Source organism: Chlorocebus sabaeus, chromosome 7 (genome assembly GCF_047675955.1).
Source record: "Chlorocebus sabaeus isolate Y175 chromosome 7, mChlSab1.0.hap1, whole genome shotgun sequence".
In the NCBI taxonomy this organism is placed as follows: domain Eukaryota; kingdom Metazoa; phylum Chordata; class Mammalia; order Primates; family Cercopithecidae; genus Chlorocebus; species Chlorocebus sabaeus.
This window is the reverse complement of record NC_132910.1, coordinates 103,897,562-103,917,853: the sequence shown is the minus strand read 5'-3', so window position 1 is coordinate 103,917,853 and position 20,292 is coordinate 103,897,562. Positions and strand designations below refer to the sequence as shown.

The window sequence follows — 20,292 nt, the reverse complement described above, 5'->3', positions numbered from 1 at the left end:
CATTTACACATTCTAACTTCAAAAACTCCCCTTCCCTTCTCACTGATAGTGAAATCTTTGGACCACAAGTCAAAGATTTGACTTTGGAGAACCAAGAGGCTGGCAAAAGAACTGGAGACAGCATGGCCATGGCTTTGGGATTTTTTTTGTGTGACCTTTGGAGAGGTACCTGACACCAGCTCATAGTCACTCTGGTTTTGCTTGCTTAGCCTGTGGGAACTGAAAACAGGCAGCTGCTTAAGGATGCTGATTTCATTTATATACAGCGCAACTTTGCTAAACAATGCTGTTTTGAACAAAGCTGCCTTCTGTGTATCAGCACTAGAGTAAGTGCGCATCTCTGCACCACATCTCTGCCACCTTGCACACACAGGTCTCTGCCATCCTGGAAGGTTCTCAGTGCCTCATCATTGGGAAGGAAGAGAGGTGTCACCCTGGTCTTCGCACTACACCAGGGTGGACAGGCAGGGGCGGGGAATGCTAGAGAGGCAGGTGATCTGCCTTCCTGTTACTTCACCAACTGGTCCCCCCATCCAAAGTACAACAGCCCTAACCCACAGGGGAGAGGCAGGGAGAATCCAGCCCACTCTCAGTGCTAGTCCGGCTGGATTTGTTTTACCTCTGGTCAAGATATTCTTGTCTGTGCAGAGAGGTGTAGAGTGCTTCTCTTTGGTGATGGAGACATACTATACTCCACGGCTTGTGTGGCTTAGAGAAGGCTAGAGAGAAATTCAAGAGATGAGTGAACTGGGAATTTTGGAATCTCATTTGTAAGAGTCGTACTTCAACATTGGTGCTGCTTATAAGCTTATATGTATGGTCAATCCATATTCCTCCCCTCCCCTGCAAAAGATGGAGCACCAGGAGGCAGCTTCAGGACACTTCCCAGGCCTCCTGAACCCCATTCACCCCATCTCCACCACCAGTGGAGGGAGCAAGGGAGCTGTGAGTGGCAGATGTGGGGGAGGTGGAAAGCGTGGTTAAGAATGGTTAGAATTATCACTATCTCAGAATCTCCAGGGGACAGCCTCATTAATTTACAGCCAGGGCAAGATTAGGGAACTAGAAACGTTCCTTTATTCAAACAATCCAGAGAGATCTATGGAGGGGTAGACACTCGGCCAGGAAGACATGACATGCCTTTAGAAAGACTGAGGCCAAGAGATGTGTCTTCAGGTTAAAAGAAAGCATCAAATCATACAACTGAAGCTAGAGGAGGCCCTGGGAGAGCTCCCACTCACACCTGTTACCTACAAAGAAGGCAAAACTCTGGTTGTGGTTGCCTATCTGGACGGGGGACCAGCTTTGGCTGGGGTGTTTTGCTTAGCAAGCACGAAACATTTTTAAATGTTTTACCCTTAATTAGTTGCCAACCTCTAAAGATCTGGAGATGTCATATTCACAAATTTAAAAACCAAAAATTCCAGCTTCCCTTGGCAAATGAGAAGATCTGGAGAAGCTGGCTGACATTGAGCGTGGCTCACAAGTAAACCAAGTGAACCCCAGCAGGTCCTGGCCCTCCTCGGACATCTATGCTCCCTGCCTGGCCCTGCAGTGGTAGACTTTGTCCTCTTAGGCATGGACCAATGTTTCTCTACCTAGTGTTTTGCCTGGGGAGCTCCTAGAACATATCCATACCTGGGCTCAGACCAGTTAAGTCAGAATCTTGGAGTCTAGGGAAGGATCCAGGCTCAGAGGCGTTTTTAAGTCCCCAGGTGATTCCAGCCTGAAGCTAGGGTAAAGAATACCTGGTCTGGGGCCATGAAAGGCAGATGATAAATTGTTCTCTTTTAGATGCTTCTTGGTGGTTAATTTTACTTTTTCGCCATTTTGTAAGTTTTTCATTATATCCAATCAAAATCTGATTTTCTCTTACTCCATCCTTCTCAGCCCCTCACACATTTGACAGTAACGAAGTCGCCACTCCACCTTCTCTCCCTGAAACAGCCTGGGTTCTTTTAGTCTCTCCTCTTTCTGCCTCATTATTTGATTTCCCCATTCTGAACACCTTTCCTCCAATTTCTGCATATTCTTTTTAAAGTACAGTGGACAAAATTAGGAACAATACCCTAACCATTATTTTACTAGAGTAGAATTCAGTAGAAGTATTTATGTCTAGTTTCGATATGTCATATGTAATATTTCAGAATCACATTTACTTCTTTTAACATTTCTTCTTAATCATCATCTGGTTTTTATTAGCAAGAAACTCATGTGCAAAAATCTGAGAAACCCCACTTCAAGATGGAAAACCAAAATTTGGGGCAAATTTTTTCTTTTTCTTTTTTCTTTTTTTTTTTTTTTTTTTTTTTTTGAGACAGAGTCTCACCCTGTCGCCCAGGCTGGAGTGCAATGGTGTGATCTCGGCTCACTGCAACCTCTGCCTCCTGGGTTCAAACAATTCTCCTGCCTCAGCCTCCCTAGTAGTTGGGATTACAGGCACCCACCATCACACCCAGCTATTTTTTGTATTTTTAATAGAGATGGAGTTTCACCATGTTGGTCAGGCTGGTCCTGAACTCCTGACCTCAGGTGATCCGCCTGCCTCGATCTCCCAAAGTGCTGGGATTACAGGCATGAGCCACCGTGCCCGGCCAATTTGGGGCAAATTTAAGCACCAAATGTCAAGCATTATTTTCGAGGCAGACAGACATCAATCTTTCCCCAGGGCCATGACCTGATAAATAAAGTTAAAGAGACCATATGTGTCCATATGCACACCATATGTGTACAAGCAATTGGTTAGTGTATTTTTAGGCAAATTCTAAGCTATACTGATTACTATTTTTCTGAGGATTGTTATATTTTAATTTTTCCCTTTGTAGTCTTTCTGTCTTTTCTACTTGCTCTCATTAAGCCAGTCCTCAAATGTCAGGTTAAAAGAAAAGCTGCTTGGTGGGAGATGAATTGGAAGACATGCAGAAATCACAGCCTATCTATTAGGCTAGGAGTTAGATATTACTTTGATGGATAGATATTACCCTGTTATACCCATTATACGGATGAGGAAAGGGAGACCTGGAAAGTTTAAGTAGCTTGTTCACCGTTCATTGCTCACACTCCCAACGCAGGGTCCTGGCTCCGGTAAGCCCCTCTGGGGAAGGTGAGGTCTTCCATTGGCCATCAACCCTTGACCGTGGAGGCCAGACACCACATCAACAAACCTGAACCTCAGAGACTGCAGCAGTTAGACTTCAGGTCCCATAAGAGAAGAGCCTGCCTCTGTATCACATATTTGGGCCTGCGCCAAATCCACACAGAAATGCACTTGAAACATTAAACAGGACGTTCTGAAACCACGTGACTCTGTGAAACGCTCCTGGAACCTTTAGGGAAGGGCCAAGGTGCTTTAAGAAATATGTAAACCACAGAGACACCCTTGCATGATGCCAGCTCTGTAAAATTAAAACCTTGTCTGGAATTAAATATAAAACTGAGTTGAACTTCAAGATTCCTTCTAGCAATCGATACTAGGGGGAAAAAAACCCCCACACCCACTCACACTCATATTTTGGGGAGAAAGAGGGAATTGAAGTCTTGTCACTTCATGTCTGCCCTGCTAAGCACATTGTGCTAAAAGAAGGAAGAAACGAGTTCTGGGCGCGGCGAGACACTGAGGCCCGCAAGGCTCTGAAATCCCAAAGGCGCTGAGATCTCAAAGGAACCCGGACGCGCCCCGTCCCGGGCCCGGACTCAGTGATGCGCGCTGCTCACTGAGACGCCGCCACGCCCGTGTCCCTGCAGGACCAGCCGCAGCCGCCACTGCGCAGCGCACAAAGGTCCTCACGGGCTGGAACACTGGCCTCATCTCGTTGTTTCGTGCCAACCGTAAAACGCGCCTTCTCTCCATTTTCAAAAAGGGCCGGAAAGATCAGGGGCGGGGCGGGGCTGCCTGCACTGGCTGCCTAGGCCCAAGGTTCTTTCCTTTGTGTGTGGATCCCCAAAGCACAGGGCCGTTCCAAGCCCGATGCTGGCAACCCTGCACTCACGCCCACGTCTGCAGCCTTCGGGCTGTCGCCTCCTAGCCAGTGCGCACCACCTCCAGACGAGGCGTGGCGACGCGCTTCTTGGGGCCCTTCCGCAGCCCCGCCGCACGCGCGCCTGCCTCTCCTATCCCTGCCTTTCAGTCCCCACCACCGGTCTGGAAGCTTTAAGCGCCCAGCCGCCTGCTAGCAGCGCGGGGGCCGCAGATACTCACGTTTCCAATTGTGTTGTGAAGCGCGCACTGCCCCCGCCACTGTAATTAGAAGGACGGGAAAGCGCTCTGAGAGCTGCCTTTCAGGCAGCGAGGGGTGACAAGCAGGCGACCAGCTGAAAGCCCCTCATTTTCTGCAAGTTCACTCAAAATGCTCCTCAGTGCCGCCAGCGCAGCTGCCAAGTTTAATAACTGTGTCAGACAGCCCGCCCCTCCCCCACAAGGAGCCACAAAGATGACAGGCGGGGGGACTAAATCCGCATGCCCAGCCGCAGTTACCTGGCCTCAGCCCCAGCGACGCCGCTGGAATGACTGTGCAGGGAACTACCAGGAAAAGGTGCAAATGCCAGCCCTGACCTAGGAATTCTCCACAAACCTCTTTCTTCGCTCCGAGCAGAAATCGGATCCTTTTCCCAACAGTATTTCTGAAACAAAACAAGAGGCAGGCGCCTTTCCAGGTAACCCAACCTGCATTTCAAATGCAAAAGGCGCTTTCGCAGCAACACTCATCCCTATTTCTACTGGATTTCTGGGTATCGATGGGATATTCTGTGCACCATGCAAAGCGTAAGAAGCTCATTCAACTGCTCTGCTCTCGTTTCAGTCGCGCGCACCAACGCTTGTGTCTGTCCCCAGGACCCTGGCCAACAGAACCTTACTGTCTGAGGGGGCTCCTTGGCAGTTCCTCGTTGATTTGGACCATTTCCAAAGCACGGGCAGCTCTTCGAAAGCGACTCAATCTTGTCAAGCTGGAAGGAATCAGTGGTTCTGTTTTGCAAGTGGAATATCAAAGTAAAGTACTCCACCGAAATTAGTATTTTATAGCATATATATATTTATGTGTGAGAGACTGATCCCGAGCTCACTGCAGCCCGGCGGCCTTACCCCAGGCCCCTAATGCCCCGGCTCCGCCCAGAGAGCCCTTCCCCGCTAGGCCCAGCCAGCCGCACCTGCCTCTACGGGGGATGGTTTCCCTGGAAACTCCGGAGAGCCGGTTCTCCCTCCAGACACGCGGTTCCCTTGACAACTGCGACTTAGCACTAGGCCTTCTAAGAAGAATGTCCATGAATGCCTGTTTTAAATCACAGATTCAAAGAGATTCACGAGGGTGGTTGGGCAGGAATAAGATGTCCGTGATTTGGGGGAATGGAAGAGGGACCGCGCGAGCCTGAGTGGGGTCAGTGGCTATCGCAGGCGAGGGACTGCGTCGCTCACCCTTCCCTACCAGTGAGTTAATACCTGGGTTTAGAATTAATACATTCTCTTCGGCTTATTTCCTTTTCTCTATTTATTTTCCTTAAGATACTATTTAAACAGTTATTTTGCACCGACAGAGCACTAGCTGGCTCCAGGTAGGAGTGAGGAAAAGCCCATAAAGATGTGTGAAACAGAGGTGAGACTTCGTGGGACTAATACTTGGCTATAGATGATCTCATGCACAGAAATTCAAGAACTGTTTCAAATACAATCTTGCATCATCAGGCCGTGATGGTTATGAAATTTCACTCATGATTTCGGTTGGTTCCTATGGAGAAAAAAGGAAGTGTAGATGAGACTAGGCATATTTATGAAATATTTAAATGTCCACATGCCACCTGGTTCCTTTTGTTTTGGTTTTGTTGTTGTTGTTTGTTTGTTGAGACACAGCTTCACTCTGTTGCCCAGGCTGGAGTGCAGGGGCGCCATCTTTGCTCACTGCAACCTCCGCCTTCCGGGTTCAGGTGATTCTCCAGTCTCAGCTTCCTGAGTAGCTGGGAATACACGTGTGAGCCACTACACCCGGCTAATTTTTGTATTTTCAGTAGAGACAGGGTTTCACCATTTTGGCCAGGCTGGTCTCGAACTCCTGGCCTCAAGTGATCTGCCCACTTTGGCCTCCTCCAGTACAGCTATTACAGGTGTGAGTCATTGCCTGACCTCTATCTTGTTACTTTTGGTTACAGACATATCATACTAATCACACCACAAATAGATGCTAAAAGGTAAAATGAAACAAGTTAATGAGCTTGCATCCAAGGCATAAGAAGATTGTACAAAAAAAAAATTACACATGCCTTATACTGGTTTCTCCTATGATCAATTATATATTCCGTATTTGAGCTATTAAAAGTTAAAAATCAGTGGCATGTTTGAATTAATGAGATTTTACTATACACATTATGATAATATGATTATGTTAATCTCTGGATTGAGACTGAAATATGTACATACAAATGCATCCTTTTAAAAAGTCATAAATTCATTTCTGAAAAGTTTAACATGCATCCAATTTTCACAAAGCAAGTGATATTTCCATATTCTAGGGAAATGGTTTATGTAAAATAAAACACACAAGAAAATTTCTTCATAAAGCAGAAAAACCTTTTTGTTAAGAAAAATCATGCCTGTAATCCCAGCACTTTGGGACGCTGAGGCAGGCAGATCACGAGGTCAGGAGATCAAGACCATGCTGGTCAACATGGTGAAACCTCATCTCTACTACAATACAAAAAAAAAAAAAATTAGCCAGGTGTGGTGATACCCGCATGTAGTCCCAGCTGCTCGGGAGGCTGAGGCAGGGGAATTGCTTGAATCTGGGAGGCAGGGATTGCAGTGAGACGAGATCACGCCACTGCACTCCAGCCTGGCGAGTGAGAGCGAGACTCCATCTCAAAAAAAAAAAAAGAAAAGAAAAAGAAAAATCCTCTAATTTCTGTTTTTAAATTTTATTTATTTATTTATTTATTTATTTATTTATTTATTTATTTATTGTTTTGAGATAGAGTCTCACTCTGTCACCCAGGCTGGAGTGCAGTGGTACGATTCTGGCTCACTGGAACCTCTGCCTCCCAGGTTCAAGCCATTGTCCTGCCTCAGCCTCTCAAGCAGCTGGGACTACAGGTGCTCACCACCAAGCCTGATTAATTTTTGTATTTTTAAAAGAGTCAGAGTTTCACCATGTTGGCCAGGCTGGTCTCGAACTCCTGACCTCAAGTGATCCACCCATCTCAGCCTCCGAAAGTGCTAAGATTACAGACGTGAGCCTGTGCCTAGCCTAATTTCTGTTTTGAAAATTCACATGCTGTATCCTGAATCTGCTTTGAAGCACAAATTTTGTAAACATGTGACCCAGATGTTTATTTGCAAATGGAGAGCTCTAAAACAGAAATATGTATACTCAGCAATATAATATACATCCATACATAGGCATCTCCTAATACATTTCATGTTTGAGAAAACAAAAAATTCTTAACAGATCATCTTCACTTTTAACAAAAATTAACAGTGAACATTGTAGAAGGCAGTTAAAAGATACTAAGAATGCAGTCATTGAAATGTCTTCCTAAAGGATAATAAGAGCAGGACGATTATATTCAGAATATTATATTAGCTGATAATATTATGTGAGATTCAGAACAGTAGATAGTTATGATTCCAGTCTTTTTCGAAATTATGTGTGTATACTTATGACTATGATGATGTGAGGGAATTCTTGGCTTTATATTTGCCTTTTTTTTTTTCTTTTTCTTTCCTTGTTTTCTTTTCTCTTTTTTTCTCTTACTCTGCCCCCCAGGTTGGAGTGCAGTGGTACAAACATGGCTCACTGAAGACTTGATCTCCTGGGCTCAAGTAATCCTTCTGCTCAGCCTCTCTGAGTAGCTGGGACTACAGGCGTGTACCACCATGCTTGACTAATTTAAAAAATATATTTTTTGTAGAGACAGGGTCTTGCCATGTTGCCCAGGTTGATCTCAAACTCCTAGGCTCAAGCAATCCTCTCGCCTTGGCCTCCCAAAATGCTAGGATTACAGGCATGAGCCACCGTGCCTGGCAATGTTTTCTATTTCATTTCATTTTATTTTATATTTTATTTATTTTAGAGACAAGGTCTCGCTGTGTTGCCCAGGCTGGTCTTGAACTCCTGGCCTCAATCAATCCTCCTGTCTTGACCCCTATATTTTCCATGACAAACATTTCCATGGAGAGCAGCGTGGTAGAGTGGTTAAGATTGTAGATTCAAAGTCAGAGGCCAGGTGCAGTGGCTCACGCTTGTAATCCCAGCACTTTGCAGGGCTGGGATTGCTTGAGACCAGGAGGTTGAGACCATCCTGGGCAACATAGGGAGATACTGTCCTACCAAAAATAAAAAATTAGCTGGGTGTGGTGGTGGGTGCCCGTAGTTCCAGCTACTCGAGATACTGAGATGGGAGAAGCCCTTGAGCCTAAGAGATTGAGGCTGCAATGAGCTTTGACTGCATCACTGCATTCCAGCCTAAGTGGCAGAATGAGACCCTCTCTAAAAAACAAACAAACAACCCCCCCAAAGGCGGATAGATCTGGCTTTAAATCTCAGCTGCTACTTCCTGTGTGTTCTCATTTGAAAAATGGGAGTAATAACAGCATGTTACTCAGCATGGTTGGAAGGATTCAGTGAGATAATACCTGAAGAATACTCAGCACAGGACCCGGCACATGGAAGAATGTGTTCATTATAGCAAATGTGTTTATCCTAATTTGTAGGCTATTTTTTTTCCCAGCATTTTAGTTCTACATTGGACATTTTTGACCTTTCAATTAGACCTTTTTCTTCTCCTTCTCCTTCATCTTCTTCTTCGTCTTTCTCTTCTTCTGGTAGGATCTCACTGTGTTGCCCAGGCTAGAGTGCAGTGGTGAGATCACAGCTCACAGCAGCCTCCACCTCCTGGGCTCAAGTGATCCTCGCACCTCAGCCTCTTGAGTAGCTGGGACCACAGGCACATGCCCCTACTCCCAACTAATTTTTAAAATTTGTAATGTTTGCTATGTTGCCCAAGTGAGTCTCGAATTCCTGAGCTCAAGAAATTGTCTCACCTTGGCCTCCCAAAGTGCCCAGCCCACTAGTATTAATATTTTATAAATGCAACATTGCTCATATTTGTCCACAGTTTTTACCTATATTTCTCATCATTCCTTTTTGCTTCCCAGAATGTCCTTCTGGGATCATTCTCCTTTTCCTTAAAGTACATCCCTAGGAGGATTCATAGTGTTTTGTTACTGAATTATCTCAGTTTTGGTTTGATAATGTCTTCATTTTGGTTTTGTTCTTGATATACAGTTTCACTTGACATTATTTTGGGGTTCATGGTTATTTCCTTTTTTCTTTTTCTTTTTTTTTTTTTTTTTGAGACAGAGTCTCACTCATTGCTCAGGCTGGAATGAATGCAATGTTTTGATTATGGCTCACTGCAGCCCCAATCTCTTGGGCTCAAGTGATCCTCCCACCTCAGCCTCCAGAGTAGCTGTGACTATGGGCGTGGGCCACGTGCCTGGCTAATTTTTTGTATTTTTTTGTAGAAACGGGGTTTCACCAAGTTGCCCAGGCTGGTCTCAAACTCCTGGTCTCAAGCAATCCACCCGCCTTGGCCTCCCAAAGTGCTAGGATTACAGATGTGAGCCACCACGCCCAGTCTCATGGTTATTTTCAAGGAATACTTTGAAAATATAATTCTGCTGTCTTACAGCTTCACTGTTGCTATTGAGGAATCAGCTGCCATCTAATTTTTGCTTTTTTTCTAGTTAATCTGTCAGCATTAGGTGTTTTGCTTCATATTATGCTTGTATTCCATTATATTATTTTTACAAAATATCGGACACACTTATTTTATATTCCATACCAATCACTCTAGTCTTCAGTCTCTACAGGTTTAATTCAGCAGCTTTTTGTCTCAGCTGACACTTACTCATGATGTCTTATTTTCCTGTTTATTTAGTGGTTTTTAATTGTGGTGAATTCTGGTACCTGGAAGCTTTATCCTGTGGGAACTCTGTGTCAAAGCGCAATACCCTGGGAGGTGAATTAGGAAGATTGGGACACTTCTCACATGAAACCACTTTAAAATAAAGTTTATGTTTAAAGTTTTCAAGTCCAGTAGCACGTGTAAATTTCAGGCTCACACACTTGTGAGTTGGAGCACATGGTTGGGCAATTCTGAGCATTTCTCCGTACTTCACCCAGAGCCAAGCCTGAGATAGGTAACATGGTCTTACGCAGGTACATTTTTCATAATCATTGTGTTCCTTTTCAGGGGTTCTGGCTTCAGTTTGGGAGTCTCTTATCTGGCCTCCAGCCCTGCGCAAGCCCCAGGCTTTTTATTTCCTTCCCTTGTACGTGGCTCATTCAAATTCAAACCGTAAGCCATGGAGGGTTGGCAGACATTCTCCACCCCCACCCACAAAAAGGCCTGCTCTACCCTGTTTACCTCGTGCAATCAAGCTTTCTTACAGTTCGGCCGCCTTCTTTTTTTTTGGAGATGGAGTCTCGCTCAGTAGACCAGGCTGGAGTGCAGTGGCGCAATCTCAGCTCACTGCAACCTCCGCCTCCCAGGTTCAAGCAATTCTCCTGCCTCAGCCTCTGGAGTAGCTACGATTACAGGTGCATGCCACCATGCCTAGCTAATTTTTGTATTTTAGTAGAGACGGGGTTTCACTACGTTGGCCAGGCTGGTCTCAAACCCTGACCTCAGGTGATCCGCCCATCTCGGCCTCCCAAAGTGCTGGGATTACAAACGTGAGCCACTGCGCCCGGCCGTTCTGTCTTTTATTAACTTTACCATCAGCCCAGCAGAGCTTTGAAATATTAAGACAAATAATCCAACTTAAAAAGTGGGCTAGGCCACGCGCAGTAGCTCACGCCTGTAATCCCAGCACTTTGGGAGGCCAAGGCAGGCAGATCACGAGGTCAGGAGATTGAGACCATCCTGGCTAACATGGTGAAACCCCGTCTCTACTAAAAATACAAAAAAAAAAAAAAAAAAAAAAAAATTAGCCGGGGGTGCTGGCAGGCGCCTATAGTCCCAGCTACTTGGGAGGCCGAGGCAGGAGAATGGCGTGAACCCAGGAGGAGGAGCTTGCAGTGAGCCGATATCGCGCCACTGCACTCCACGCTGGGTGACAGTGACAGACTGCGTCTCAAAAAAAAAAAAAAAAAAAAAAGTGCGCTACAGATTTGGATAGACATTTTACTAAAGAATGAACAGGCATAGTGGCTCATGCCTGTAATCCCAGTGCCTTGGGAGGCTAAATCAGGATGATTGCTTGAGCCCAGGAGTTTGAGACTAGGCTGGGCAACATAATGAGACTCCGTCTCTACAAATATAAAAAATAAAATTAGTTGGGCCTTGTGGTGCACGGCTATAGTCCCAGCTACTAGGGAGGCTGAGATGGGAAGATCTCTTGAGTCCAGGATTTCAAGGCTGCAGTGAGCTATGATCATGCCACTGTACTTCAGCCTGAGCAACAGAGCAAGACCTTGTCTAAAAAAAAATAAAAAAGACATACAGGGATAGCAAATAAGCATATGAAAAGATGCCTAACACTATTAGTCATTAGGGAAATGCAAATTAAAATCACAATGAAATGCCACTCCATGAGAATGGTTAAAAATCAGAAAGACTGACAATATCAAGTGTTGTCAAGAATGTGGAACAACTGAAACTCTCCTACATTGCTGGTAGAAATGTAAAATGGTGTAGCTGCTTTTGGAAACAATTTAGCAGGTTTCTTATGAAGTTAAACATACACATACCATATATATTAGTTTTCTATCGTTGTAACAAATCATCACAAACAGTGGCTTAAAACTACATTTATTTGTTAGCTCATAGTTCTCATAGTTCTGTAGGTCAGCAGGCTTGAACATTGTGGCGGGTTTTCTGCTCACGGTATCACAGGATGGACATGAAGGTGTTGACTGGGCTGAATTCTCTTCTGGAGGCTCTAGGATGAAATCCACCTCCAAGTTCATTCAGGCTGTTGGCAGAATTCAGTTCCTTGCAGTTGCAGGGCTGCAGTCACCATTTTCCTATTTTTTTTTTTTTTTTTTTTTTTTGAGACAGAGTTTCACTCTTGTTGCCTAGGCTGGAGTACAATGGCACGATCTTGGCTCACCACAACTTCCACCTTCTGGGTTCAAGTGATTCTCCTGCCTCAGCCTCCCAAGTAGCTGGGATTACAGACATGTGCCACCATGCCTGGCTAATTTTGTATTTTTAGTAGAGATGGGGTTTCTCCATGTTGGTCAGGCTGGTCTCGAACTCCCGACCTCAAGTGATCCTCCCACTTTGGCCTCCCAAAGTGCTGGGACTATAGGCGTGAGCCACTGCACCTGGCCTGCAGTCATTGTTTTCTTGCTGGCTGTCAGCTGGGGCCTCTCTCAGCTGTTAAGGCCACCCACATTCCTTCTTAGGGGAGCCCTTCATCTTCAAGCCAGTACGGACTTGTATGCCCCCTGTGCTTCAAATCTCTCTGACTTTCTTTTTTGCTTACCAGCATTTAAAGGGCTCAGATAATCTCCCTTTACCCTGTAAGATAATCATGGGAGTGATAGCTTAAGTTTTATAATCATAAATTTCACCCATAATCAAAGGGATAGTGATTATCAAAGGACTAGGTCACTAGAAGTCATTTTTAGAGCTCTGCTTACCATACCCAGTCATTCCACTCCTAGGTATCTACCTAAGAGAAGTAAAAATGTATGTCTACCCAAAGACTTGTAGGTGAATATTTATATCAACTTTATTCATAATAGCTAAAAACCAGAATGAACTCAAATGTCCATCAATTGGTGAATTAATAAAACAAATCGTGGTATATCCAATCGGTAGAATACTACTTACCAAGAGAAAGGCACAGACTCCTGACATGCATCACAAGAAGAAATCTCAGAAGCACCGTGTTACATGACAGAAGACTACGTATGATTTAATTTACAGGAAGTCTTAGGAAAAGCAAAACAGGAAGGAGATCAGTGGATGCCAGGGGTTAGAAGGTAGCAGGAAGGGACTGGCCGTAAAGGGGCACAAGGGAACTTCAGGGGTGATGGACGTGTGCCATGTCATGATGTGGTGGCAGTGACAGGACTCTATACATTTGTCAACACTCATTGTACAGTTAAAATCAGTGAATTTCATTATATGTAAATTATAACAACAAAATTGGCAAAATAATATTTTTAAAATATTTTATTCAGCAGTTTAAGATGCTCTATATTGGGAGTTTCTCTACACATTTAATTCACAAAATTCATGTGAGACTTTCTTAACATGCCTAAATATGTCTATATTTTAACTGATAGCACTTACTGTAGGTGGACTTGCACAGGTATTTGATGATTACCCAGCTCCCTTGCACTAGACTGTAAACCCAAGTGGACAGGCCATGCATGTCTGTGTTCACCATTGTACCCTGTACCTGGCACATACTGGGCCTTTAAGAAATATTTGTTGAATAAATGCATAACCCTTCCCCCAGAGCAAATCTGAACACTGGAAAATCTGATTATACATCTTTCCTCCAGCTGACCTCTGATTACCTTCGATTTCATTACTAAAATCTTTTCTGAGCCACAAATGAAAGTGGGAGAGTTAGAAATCTTTGACTTAACCCCATTACGTTATAGAAACCACTTATCTTGGCTGCCGTTATCTGGGCTGAATGCCCAGTGTGCACTCAGAGTGTCACCATATGGGCTGAGAGGGAGGACGTTCAGCAGCCAAGGGCTGCGTCTGTGGGCTGCTGTGTCTGACCCCACTCATCTCCTTCCATTTCCAGTCTTCCTTTGTCGCCACAGACTCAGCACCCTATTTCACCTCAAGGTTTAAATTCAAGGTTTTCCTTTTAATGCATACATAATTCGTCTAAGCATTAAAAAACAGTATTAGTCAGTGGGCAATGTGATTGGAATCAGGTGAGAAATCAATGGAAGCCAAAGAATGCAGAGGCCTTTGGGTTGGAGCCAACAGCCCCTTCGGAGAGGAATGAGGCCAGGAAGGCACCAGACATTTCTCTGTTTAAGGAACGAATTAGATCATCCATTCATTTGACCTTGGTCTTCAGTTACTTATTTGTAAATGCCACACCCTCCTCCTTTCCAGGTCAGAACCAAGGTGCAGAAATGCCAAGTGCCAAAATCCTTCCTGGTTATTGTGATTGATCAACAGGAAAAAAACCCCCAAAAATAACAACAAAACACACACACACACACAAATCAGGCATTTCTCTTGTCTTTGTTCTTAATATAGAAATCTATAAGCATAAATTATATAAATTTGGTGGCTTCTCTTAAAATGTGATGTAGTACACATTGCCTATTTGATACCTTGCATCTATATTCTCTCCTGGCTACAAGAACGCAGATTTCCAGAGTGAATTTGGCTTGAGTGGGACTGAACCCTCCCCAAGTGCCTGGAGTGGTTTCTGGCTGGCTTAAACCAATGGGCACACCCTCCATGCCCCCAAGTCAAATGGACTGGTTTGGAGACTGGCACTACCAAATCAGAGGCAACAAGCCAGGAGAAGACATTTGCTGGGGCTTTTGGGAAAAATAAACCTATTTTATAGTAGCTCTGAAAAAGAGACCATCCCTTTTACCCGAATAGTGAATTTTGGAGCAGCCTTTTTCCGGTAATGGAGATCCTGGAGCTGCCTCTGGGGCCACCTGGTGGAATCTGTGGATAAAGCCAACACCATATAAAGCAGATTGAGGACAGAAGGCAGGCTGTTGGAGACATTTTTTGAGATGTTGGATCAAATGTCACCTGAAATTATTATCTTTAGAGCTTTAGTTACCGTTAAGTCAATAAACTATCTTTATCTTATAAGCCAGCCTGGTTTCAATTTCCTTTTGTATTTTGTGCAAATCACTTTCATTTGTAATTTTTTTTCTTTTTTTTTTTTGAGACAAGGTCTTGCTCTGTTACCCAGGCTGGAGTGCAGTGGCGCCATCTCAGCTCACTACAACCTCTGCGTCCCAGGTTCAAGCAATTCTCGTGTCTCAGTCACAGAGTAGTGGGGACTACAGGTGTGTGTCACCACACCAGGCTAGTTTTTGTGTTTTTAGTAGGGACCAGGTTTCAACATGTTGGCCAGGCTGGTCTGGAACTTCTGGCCTCAGGTGATCCACCCTCCTTGGCCTTCCAAAGTCCTGGGATTACAGGCGTGAGCCCCTGTGCCTGGCCCTTCATTTGTAATTTTTAAAAATGTGATGTTTAGTCCTGTAAGATCCCCAGATTAAAAGTGGAATATCATTTAGATAGCAGCTAAGTATCCTACTTTTTCATGGATCTGTTACAAAAATCTTACTACAACTGTTTTTCAAAGTTTCAGACTTCTAACATCTGTTCATCAAGATGACTACGCCCTTGTCTGACACTCGGTCATTCTCGTTGACCTGGTCTTCAAAAGGCTTTTCTATGGCTATGCAATATTGAACACGTGTTCAAATTCTTGAAGAAAAAGCCCTAGAAAGGCCAAGGAGAAAAACTGGGAAACAAAGGAAAAGAGATCATTATTGCTACTAGGTCTGACTCTCTTGAGAAGGCTGGGTCCTCAAAATGCATGCAGTAATTCTGAAGAACATCAATAGCATAAAAACGGTATCATATCTGTAATCAAAGACAGATAATTAAGGTCTGATTTGCCCTTTACCTTACATTTCTCACTAGTGATTTGAACATGAAGAAAGCTAGCATGATCCATGGAGCAAAAGTTCATTTTTTCTATCTTGTTATCTCAAATTATAATAATGGACAATTAATGAGTACTTACTATATGTGAGGCACTGTGATATGCATTACCTCATTTAATCCTCAAATAATAATCCTGTGAAGTTGCAACTCCATTTTATAGATGAGAAGACTGAGGTTCAGGAAGGTTAAATAACATGTGACCCAAATCCAGGTCTCAAACTCAGGTCTCCTTCCTTCCTTCCTTCCTTCCTTCCTTCCCTCCTTCCTTCCTTCCCTCCTTCCCTCCTTCCCTCCTTCCCTCCTTCCCTCCTTCCCTCCTTCCCTCCTTCCCTCCTTCCCTCCTTCCCTCCTTCCTTCCTTCCTTCCTTCCTTCCTTCCTTCCTTCCTTCCCTTTCTTTCTTTTTCTTTCTGTCTTTCTTTCTCTCTCTCCCTCTCTCTTTCTTTCTTTCTTTCCTGAGACAGAGTTGGCTCTGCTGCCCAGGCTGGAGTGCAGTGGCACAATCTCAGCTCGCTGCAACCTCTGCCTCCCAGGTTCAAGCGATTCTCCTGCCTTAGCCTCTTGAGTAGCTGGGATTCCAGGCGTTCACCACCACACCAGGCTAATTTTTGTACTTTTAGTAGAGACCGGGTTTCGCTATGTTGCCCAGGCTGGTCTTGAACTCCTAACCTCAAGTGATCTGCCTGCCTTGGCCTCCCAAAGTGCTGGGATTATAGGCGTGAGCCACCATGGCTGGCCAAGTCTGTTCTTAACCAGTTCTCCGTACTCTTCTCAAGTCAAACCTGTCTACCATAGTTGAAATCATTCCAGTATTTCATCCAAACAATAGCCATTCATTACTACCTTACCCTAATCCAACCTGAGATCATGAAAGCTCTTTTCTATAAGTGAACCACCCTCCACCTGCCCTGAAATTCCTGCCACTCTTTGTCTCTGGGGGCTGACACAGAGGAGGAGAGAACTCCTTGCAGAGGTGGGAAAGTTGTGGGTTTGGAGATTCATACTTTGCTTTCCCACCCATCAGTTAAAATCTTAGGCACCCTCAGTTAGAAATCTCCCTTTCACAGACCAAAGCGGGCAGCTCCTTTGGAGAAGCCTAGAGCGCTTCCACCTCCTCTGCATTTCTGTGGCTGCCTGGCAGCTGCTGGCTGCATGCCTGTGCACAGGGCTCCATTGTTTTCCCTGTGCACTTGTCTCATGGTTTCTCTTAAAACGTTGCCCCTTCTCATTCTTGAAGCACAAAAGCACACAGGATGGGTCTAATATATTGTCAACAATTTTTCTTTTGAAATAGAAAGAAAGAGGCTGGGATGGTGGCTCACACCTATAATCCAAGCACTTTGGGAGGCCAAGGTGAGCGGATCACCTGAGATCAGGAGTTCGAGACTAGCCTGGCCAACATGGCAAAACCCTGTCTCTACTAAAAATACAAAAATTAGCCGGCCATGGTGGCACATGCCTGTAATTCCAGCTACTCAGGAGGCTGAGGCAGAAGAATCACTTGAACCTGGGAGGGAGGCAGAGGTTTCAGTGAATTGAGATGTGTCACTGTACTCCAGTCTAGACTACAGTGCAAGACTCTGTCAAAAAAAAAAAAAAAAAAGAAAGGGAAGAGGGAGAGAGGGAGGGAGGGAAGAAGGAAGGAAGGAAAGAAGGAAGGAAAGAAGGAGGGAGGGAGGGAGAGAGGGAAGGAAGGAAGGAGAAAGAAAGAGAGAGAAAGGAAGGAAGGAAGAAAGGAAGGAAGGAAGGAAGGAAGGAAGGAAGGAAAGAAAAGTATTTGAACAGCAGTGTGGTCTGTGACTGACTGGTTGGTTCCGCAAAGGGAACTGGGATTTTTGCAAGCACCTACCCAGCTCCTCTATTCATGTCTTCATTTCAGCTGCCCCACACTCTAGTAGGCGGGTATCTTATTCCCATTTTACAGATGGGGAGACAGGGGGACTTGCCCAGGGTCACAGAGCAGTGGTGGGGCCACGCTTTGAACCAAATTGTGTGGTTCTGATGCCTAGGCTCTCACACTGCACCACTCAGGGAAAAGCCAGGACTGTGGGCTGGGGGCAGCTGGGCCTTCAGGTTGAGAATGAGAAGCACTGCCATACCAAAGGCCACCAGGATTGCTAATCAAAGCAGGAATTAAGGCCCCAGGTGGCACCTAATAAAAGGCTGAGGAGAGCATGCCTTAGATTCAGGAGCAACAGGGAGGCCAGGCACAGTGGCTCACGCCTATAATTCCAGGACTTCGGGAGGCTGAGGTGGGAGGATGGCTTGAGCCCAGGAGTTTGAGACCAGCCTGGGCAACATAGGGAAACCCTGTCTTTAAAAAAAAAAAAAAAAATTAAAAACTAGCTGGATGTGGTGGCATATACCTGTGGTCCTAGCTACTTAGGAGGCTGAGCTAGGAGGATCATGAGCCAAGATTGCACCACTGTGCTCTAGCCTGGGTGACCCTATCTCAAAGAAAAGAAAAGAAAAAAGAAAAAAAAAAAAATTCATCAGGGAAGTGGGGAAGGGACAAGGGACAAGGAGTGTGGCAAAGGGCCAGAAGCAAAAACCCAATTTTTGTTCCTTTCATTCTGCCCAAAGTAGCCACAGCTTTAATGGGGAGTGCGGGCAGCAGGGGCCTGGTGAGGGCTGTCGCAACCTGGGGGACTGAGGTCACAGTCTCACTGTTGCTCAGAACTCCACTGTAGCTTCTTTTCACTCAGCAGGGCCTTCCCCTGAATTCCTGTTAAACCTCAATCTTTCCTGGTCATATGAACATTCACTGTGTGGTTTTATGACATTTTGTTATCCTCTCTTCCTGTCTCCAACAACCCCAACAAAAAGGTGCCTTTCTGAATATGGATGGTGGTGATGGTTGCACAACAACGTGAAGGTATTTAGTGCCATGGAATCGTATGCTTAAGAATGGTGAAGATGGTGTGTGTTATGTATATTTTACCACCATTAAAAAATGTGATGAAAAACATGCGTATCCAAACTTTTCACTGACTTATACTTAGATACTATGACTTTATGGCCACACTGAAACATTCTAGAGCCTTGTACCAAATGTTCCCCACCCATTTCATCCCCCACTTCAGCCTCATTCACACTTCTACAAGCTGAGGCCAGTCTGGACTGGGCAAGAGAGGTCAGGCGGGTGGGCATGGCGGGGAGAGGGTCTGTATTAGTCAGGGTTCTCTAGAGGGACAGAAGTAATAGGATAGATGTACACATAAAAGGGAGTTTATTAAGGAGTATTGACTCACACAATCACAAGGTCCCACACTATGCCATCTGCAAGCTGAGGAGCCAGGAAGCCAGTCCGAGTCCCAAAACCTCAAAAGTAGGGAGCCTGACAGTGCAGCCTTCAGTCTGTGGCCAAAGGCCCAAGAGCCCCGGCAAACCACTGGTGTAAGCCCAAAAGTCCAAAAGAACTTGGAGTCTGATGTTCGGGGGCAGGAAGCACCCAGCACAGGAGAAACATGAAGGCTGGAAGACTCAGCCTGTCTAGTCTTTCCACATTTTTCTGCCTGCTTTTATCCTAGACACGCTGACAGCTGATTAGATGGTGCCCACTCACATTGAGGGTGGGTCTGCCTCTCCCAGTCCACTGACTCAAATGTTAATCTCCTTTGGCAACACCCTCACAGACACAACCAGCATCAATACTTTGCATCCTTCAGTCCGATCATGTTGACACTCAATATTAACCATCACAAGGTATTTGCCGTCAAAACATAGCAGTGGTCCCTGCTCCTCTTGGCCCGGTGAAGCCTTGGTGCCAGTGTCTGCAATTTTAGACCAATATAAATCAAGGTATGCATAGAATTCACTGACCTGAGAAGGCACAGTGCATGCGTATGTAGAGCTTTCGGCAGCACTGGCATTTCTAAGGCAGGTACTGGGCATAAGATCTCTTTTCCTGCAGGTACTAGAAACAACGTGTATTCTCCAACACATGGTACAGGAGAGGCCCCGGGGCATGGAAACTTCTGGGGGTGGAGCCAGGGACCGCTTTCTGATGTTTTATAGTGTCTAGTTTCTTCCTTGATTTCAGCGAGCATAACAAAGTTCTCTGTTCATATGGCCTATATTAGCATTTGCTGGTTTGTAAAATTCAGAAATTGACTCAAAATAGGCAGCGTATTAAAGTGCTACAGGTATGACTCTATGTTATATTACAAAGGAGTGGGGAGAAAATTAGTTATTAAAACATGGTAATAACAGCTAACATTACTGAGTGTTTTTCTGTACCAGGCACTGGGCTAATTGTTTTTCATGTTGTAGCTTACGTAATCATCCCAGCCCTACGTGGCAGGCTGGTGGCACAGATGAGGAAGTTGTGGCACGAAGCAATGATTTAGCTTACTCCAGATCCCAGGGGACAATAAATGGCAAAGCCATTGCAGGCGGCCTAATATCAGAGCCCCTCATGCTTTCTGTTATATAAAAGCACAGTGGAACCAGCTGTTTTTGAGGTTACTGATGAATCCTTTTTTAAAAAAGAGAAACATTAAGTACTAAAGACAATTGTACCATAAATCTTTCCATTTTGTTTATTCAGATTTTCATTTACCAGATTTTATTTTTATTTTATCATATTTTAAGTGTAACACACTTTCATATAGTTC

At 44.9% G+C, this 20,292-nt stretch overlaps 1 protein-coding gene across 2 annotated transcripts in view; it reads right to left on the bottom strand.

The window, feature by feature from the left end:
• TRIM2 (tripartite motif containing 2) overlaps window positions 1–5,083 on the bottom strand; it is a 181,506-nt gene extending 176,423 nt beyond the window's left edge. Inside the window, exon 1 of one of the 2 annotated variants that reach the window (XM_008000029.3) lies at window positions 4,855–5,083. The gene's annotated coding sequence lies outside the window, so the exon portion shown is untranslated. Of the gene's footprint in view, window positions 1–4,198; window positions 4,393–4,854 lie in introns of those variants that run through there. The other variant, XM_073017682.1, reaches the window with a different exon arrangement.
• Window positions 5,084–20,292: the final 15,209 nt, after the last annotated feature.